Source organism: Megalobrama amblycephala, linkage group LG5 (assembly GCF_018812025.1).
Source record: "Megalobrama amblycephala isolate DHTTF-2021 linkage group LG5, ASM1881202v1, whole genome shotgun sequence".
In the NCBI taxonomy this organism is placed as follows: Eukaryota; Metazoa; Chordata; class Actinopteri; order Cypriniformes; family Xenocyprididae; genus Megalobrama; species Megalobrama amblycephala.
The window spans coordinates 2,085,133-2,091,265 of NC_063048.1; the positions used below are offsets into that span (position 1 = coordinate 2,085,133).

Below are 6,133 nucleotides of genomic sequence, written 5' to 3' on the forward strand. Positions count from 1 at the left end.
TGTTGCAGGCCATGTTCACCCTTTCATGGAAACGGTATTCCCTGGTGGCTGTGGTCTCTTTCAGCAGGATAATGCTCCTGACACAAAGCAAAAATGATTCAGGAATGGTTCGAGGAGCACAACAACGAGCTTGAGATGTTGACATGGCCTCCAAATTCTCCAGATCTCAATCCAATCGAGCATCTGTGGGATGTGCTGAACAAACAAGTCCGATCCATGGAGGCTCCACCTCACAACTTATAGGACTAAAGGATCTGCTGCTAACATCTTGGTGTCAGATACCACAGCACACCTTCAGGAGCCTAGAGGAGTCCATGCCTCGACGCGTCAGGGCTGTTTTGGCAGCAAAAGGGGACCAACACCATATTAGGAAGGTGCTCATAATGTTATGCCTGATCGGTGTCGCTGAGTGGCCATTAACAATCAGAATCCACCAAGAGCTTGAGCATTTAAAGCAACAGACGACAAAACCGCATTGCACTTATAATAAACAGAACAATATCGTCTGCTTATCATTATAGTTATCTTTATAGTTAGTGATTTTGGTATGAACAGGCCTTTAACGTCCTGTTCAATAAGCATTTGGGATACATGAGCTCTACAAGTTTGTTCAAAGAAGTTGACATGATCAGTGTCACAAATTTACTTTTATTTGACTACAAATAGTGCAGAATCTTTCTTTGTTCTCTCTTTTTTTGTTGTTGTTTATTTCCATGTTTGAATCGCACGTTTCCCGTTTTGAGTTTTGTACCCCAGTTTACTTTCATATCACCAGTGAAGTACATCATTTATAGTGCATATTATGAATGCAAATTAGGACGCAACTTTATTGTCTCATGTTCTTTGATATCCACTTCAATTTCCACCTGATTTCCACTTGTAAACAGTAAAGGAAGAACTGGAGAGTGTCTCCACCACAGAACAGACAGGATCAGATCTGGACTTGAGCTACAGCTGGCCAGAAGATCATCTGAACTAGGCAGAGACATTCTCACATAACTGCGATTAACGTAATGCTCGTCTGCTGTCAGTTGCACAATGAAATGATCTTAGTTGGTAGATTGTGAGACAAAAACATATAACATGAGAAAATATCATCTTATAGTCAAAGAAGTGAATTGCAAGAAAAAGAGGGATATTATTCCCAAGTTTGCAGGTGTGAGGCTCGTAGTGAAGTGAACATGATTGATGATGATTAGAGTCCGTTTCCAGTCAAAGGGTAAATGATCATGGCCCACAATTCATTGCGTAGCACTTCTAGATATTCACAATATATATATATTCTCAAGTCCGTAATTTACCAAAGTCACAAGCAAAAGCTGAGTAACTGCATATGAAGGTTTTAGTACATATTATCACACCATCTTGACATAACAAGCCCATATTAAATATATAACAGACCCCATCTGACCTCTACCATATTTCAGTAACCCAGTAAACAGAAATATAAAATAGCAATTATACTCATTTGATTCATTGATGCTTTCATTTTCAACCCAGTACATGGATTGATAAACAAATGAATTTGTCATTCCAATATGTAAACTGCAATAGCAGTGCAAATTCAATTTAAGATTTCTTAGTGAAAATAATTTAATTTCAAACAAAAAATCTGTAGCAGGCGGGCCAAGCCTTCTGGTGAAATATGAAGAGAAATTATTTATAGCTGTGAGCAGTGATGACAGGCCTAAGCACACAGTGCCACCTGCTGGCTCTAGGAAAACACTGCATGATGCACACAGGCATTTAAGAGGACTATCCCTGCGTCCCAATGTCCGTACTATCCATCCTAATTAGTATGTGAGATTAAAATAAGTGTGTCCCAAAGCATAGTATGTCAAAAGTCCCCGGATGGTCTACTATTTCCAGTAGATCCTCGAAGTGTGGATCCGTGCACACTATAAAGGCTAATATTGCCCACAACCCATTGCGCTTTGGACGAGGATTCAGTTCAGAACTACAAACACGAGTAAAAAGTGTTAAAAAAAACTACAAAACATGGCGGATATGCGCGACTGACAGTGAGAGTTTAAATGCATCATTATGCATTAATATGAGGAGAGTTCTCCACATGAAAGACCCGCGACTGCAGATCAACGTGCTTTATTTTTCTCCGATACGGTAGGAAATGAACTAAATGAAATGTGGAGGATGTAAGATGATTGACAGGGCAGTTTACGGTGACAGGATGCGACAGAGAGCAAAAACACAATTGTATGACGTGATATTATGCCCCAAAGCTTGTCTACTCTTTTGCTACACACTCAAAAGTAAGTACTTTTTGTTCACAGAAAGAGTACATACTTTTAGGGCGTAGTAGAAGTAGGCGAATTGGGATGCAGCATATTTGAAAGTCATATTGTGTGTCAGACTTCCTGCTGCCAGTAAACCTGAGCAATATTACAAACCACACGCAGATCCACACTTCAGGAATACACTGGAAATAGCAGTGTTAGACCTAGACTTCGTGCTTCAACTAAAAGCCAAGTTCCTTTAAGCCCTTATAGACCTCCCAGATAACCAGAGAGATACAGTACAGCGGCAGATAGGTCCCAGGTTCAGATACCGAAAGGCCCCCAATTTTGTTACAGTTCGGCTCATAACTGCAGCAAAAAAGGGCGATCACAAAAGAAATACATTGCAAAAATATTTTATTATAAATATCTAGGGGAATATATATAAAAAAAAAGAAGAAACATTCAAACGCAGACGATCGCATCCATGACCACAAAACAGAAGAACATAGCGAGGATCTGGTGGTGTAGAAGTTCCAAACCAAGGGCACCTGCCACCTGTGCCCATTCCTGCAAGAGCAAGAACAAAAACAACAGAACAACTTCACACACACCTTGCTAGATAGCAAACAGACATTTAAATATTCACAGCCAGGTGTTTCTAATCACAAATGGACATCCACAAATGACAAACAAGAAAAAAACAAAACAAAAAACACAGCAGGCCATTCAACTTTTGCATATCTGTAGTGATGAAACACTTTTTTCCTGTGTAAAATATCTCCATAATGCAGAACAAGAAGAAAAGTAGCAGCAACAAGTTTTTTTTTTATAGCGGCCATAGAAAAAAAAACATGATTTATTTCTAAAATAGAGTATTGTCATGATGCCATCTAGAGTCATTGTACACATGATGACATTTACATGACTGGCGCAGAAGAGCTGAGCGCCCATGAGTTTAATCATGCACTTCAGAAAGTGATTTAAATGAAGTCTTGCTTTGTGCTTCTTTATGGCTATCAAATGCATCTCATGAAGTTAAGAGGGAACATGTCGTTTCCAACATAATTGAATTTTATCACCGAACCAAAAGATACCGAACCTAAAGGCACAGGGATACATTCACAACGTGATTGGTCGGATTTTATGACGTATTGCCTATTTTGAGACGGAACTTACCGAACATCCAAAACAATGCTGTTTGCTGAGGTAAATGCGCTCGTTGTGTGTGCGTAGCGGGGCGTAGCCTGCATGTGATGGTATTTTGGCCAGTTGGGAACTAGTGAAGAGCTTATAAAATGTGTAAGGCAGTCAAAACACCGGCAGGAATCCATCCGTCACACACACAAATGATCTGCTGTGTGGAGATGCGCGTCTGATGCCTGTGATGAGAAAACTCGCGTCTATGACGAGAAAAAACGACATGCGTGAGGTTTCTGTCCTTTTTACGGTCTCATCTTCCTTTTTTTGGTTCGGTTACATGTCTTTGGTCCATGTTGCGTTCATATATCATTCGAACCGCACCAGAGTTCGTTTGGAAGCGGACCGAGACCCATCTTTTCAGCGGTCTCGGTCCGCTTGTTTGGTGCGCACCGGGGTTCGGATGGCAGCGTTCACATATGTTCAAATGAACCGCACTAACCGAGCAACCGCACCAGGGGTCGTTTTAATCGAACCAAACATGACAAGTGTGAACGCACCCTAAGAGACTGATAGAGGGATGATAGATACAGTCAGATACAGATATAGAATAATAAAAGTATATAATAAAAGGAAAAATAGATCTTGGTGTGTGTGTGTATTTCTTACATTTCAGAAATTCCACTGAAAATCCATCACTTTGCACAGAAGAGTGGCCACATGTAGGTTGAACGCAACCCGTTTCTTCTGAACTGTCTGCCTGTTGTTTTAGATGGCACTTTTCCTTTCGTCTTTGTTCCTCTCTCCAGATAAATACCTACAAAGTGCATAAAGGGTCAGGAATTCAGATTGGTTTTAGCTTTTGAGGCATGTAATCATGTTTATGAAATTATACCATGTGGTAGAGCAGTATTAGCCTACAACTCCAGTCCTGAATACTTACCTCCCAGAAAGTTTTAGATGTCCCACTAATCAACACCTTATTTAACTAATTTGTTTGCCAGGGTCAAATAGAGAGACATCTAAAACATTCACCCTAAAAAATAAATGTCTAATCTAGTTGAGAAACAAATAGTTTGTAGTTGTGTTAAAGGCCTCAATAGATATAAAATGTACATCTAAAAGAAAAGTACAGGATGATCAGTTTGTTCATATCTGTAAATAGCACATTTCATTTCAAGTTAAAAAAGATTTGTTTTCGTAATGGTACGTTAATACATTAACTATACAAGGCAAACTGAAATCAAACAGAGATGTTAAAGTGTTTGCATTACCTTAAGTTAGCAAATGTCCACAAATACATCACATTGGTTACGTTAACAGCATGAAGCAGCACCATTTTGCGTGACACATCCTCCGTGAGCGGCCTGATCGCGTCGCGAGGCTTTTTCGTTTCGGCCCGTGTTAACAGATGACTGTCTGCCTGTACAAATGTGATTTACGCCATAAAATAATCACGACCAAGTGCGCTGATGAACACAAAGTTCTCGTGAATTCCAACTGTTTCTAATTATTAATTTTCGGCCCACAGCCGCTATGCTAAAGCGCCGGGGAATGTGTGAGATCCTACCGCGATCGCGCTGAGGAAAACCCCGCGCAAGTCTGCTTCGCGCCCCGCGGACGGAGGATGCGTCAATCCGGGGTTACCAATATGAATTGCGAATGTAAATACATACATATTTACCAAAGACTGAGGGGGAAATGAAATAATAAGTCACTTACCACAGTTGTAAATCACTCCTCTTGCTGCTACTCGAATCTTGACCGTTGGAGATCCCACAATGCCTCTGTATATTTGAAATTTACAGCAATATTCTGTAAATTTGATTCAAACCGCCACGCCCCCGGAATTCATTGCAATTTACAGCAATATGCTGTATTATTAAAATACAGCCATCGGCTGTAAAATATTGCTGTAATTTTTACAGCAATTCATTACAGTGAGTCTTAATGTTTTTCTGCAAGGCAGAAAAACAAAGAAAGATGAAAAAATTAAAGTACCAAATCTACTCTTTTTGGAGCCTCTCTATCAGCTGATTTCATTCATTTTCATTAGATTTTAGACATTTAAAGAACACAAATGGCAAACAATATAAGTATATAATACATTGGTAATTATCATATTACCAATGATTTCATGAGGACTGAGCTGTTTATGAGCTCTTATATCTGTAACATCAGAGTTTGAATCGCGGATCCTGGTTCTCTCTGAGCCTGTTCACTGTCTAATCGAAATGATGACATCAATGCCAACAATAATTCTCTAAACAGAAGATAGAATGCAGCTAAAATATGTTTTGATTTTTCTTTGTTTTAGGGCTTTTCAAGTTGCATTTATTTCTATAGTGCTTTATACAATGCAGATTGTTCAAAATAAGTATGGTTAATGCAAAATTCATCAGTTATGTAATGAGTTCAATTCAGCTAAAGCAGCTAGAGAAGACAATACTGTCATTATTCAGATCAATCAGTTAAAATTTTGTTTTCATCCAATAGTGTCAGTGTCAATAATATCACTGAAAGTTAATTTTCTTTCCATGTTCACTATTTATTTCCACCAAACCAGTGTGATCTCTTCCATATCATACTGTGCATGAACTTGATTTGGAGAAAGAAGCATTAAAGTCATAAAATGTAAGTTTCCTTCCTATTGTGGCATATATCCAAGTGAAACGCTTCTGGAACAAGAACAAATGTAGGGCGGGGCTTGATTTTGTCCGTGGGGAATTGATTGGATGGTTGTGGTTTGCTATTTGTGC

The 6,133-nt window shown here is 39.2% G+C and overlaps 1 long non-coding RNA gene across 1 annotated transcript; it reads right to left on the reverse strand.

Annotated features, from left to right (window-relative positions):
• Positions 1-2,620: 2,620 nt before the first annotated feature.
• On the reverse strand, positions 2,621-5,311 carry LOC125268295. The gene is made up of 3 exons (XR_007184863.1): positions 5,097-5,311; positions 4,044-4,191; positions 2,621-2,804 (listed from the first exon to the last, which is right to left on the reverse strand). It is a non-coding gene; the product is annotated as an uncharacterized LOC125268295 (long non-coding RNA).
• Positions 5,312-6,133: the final 822 nt, after the last annotated feature.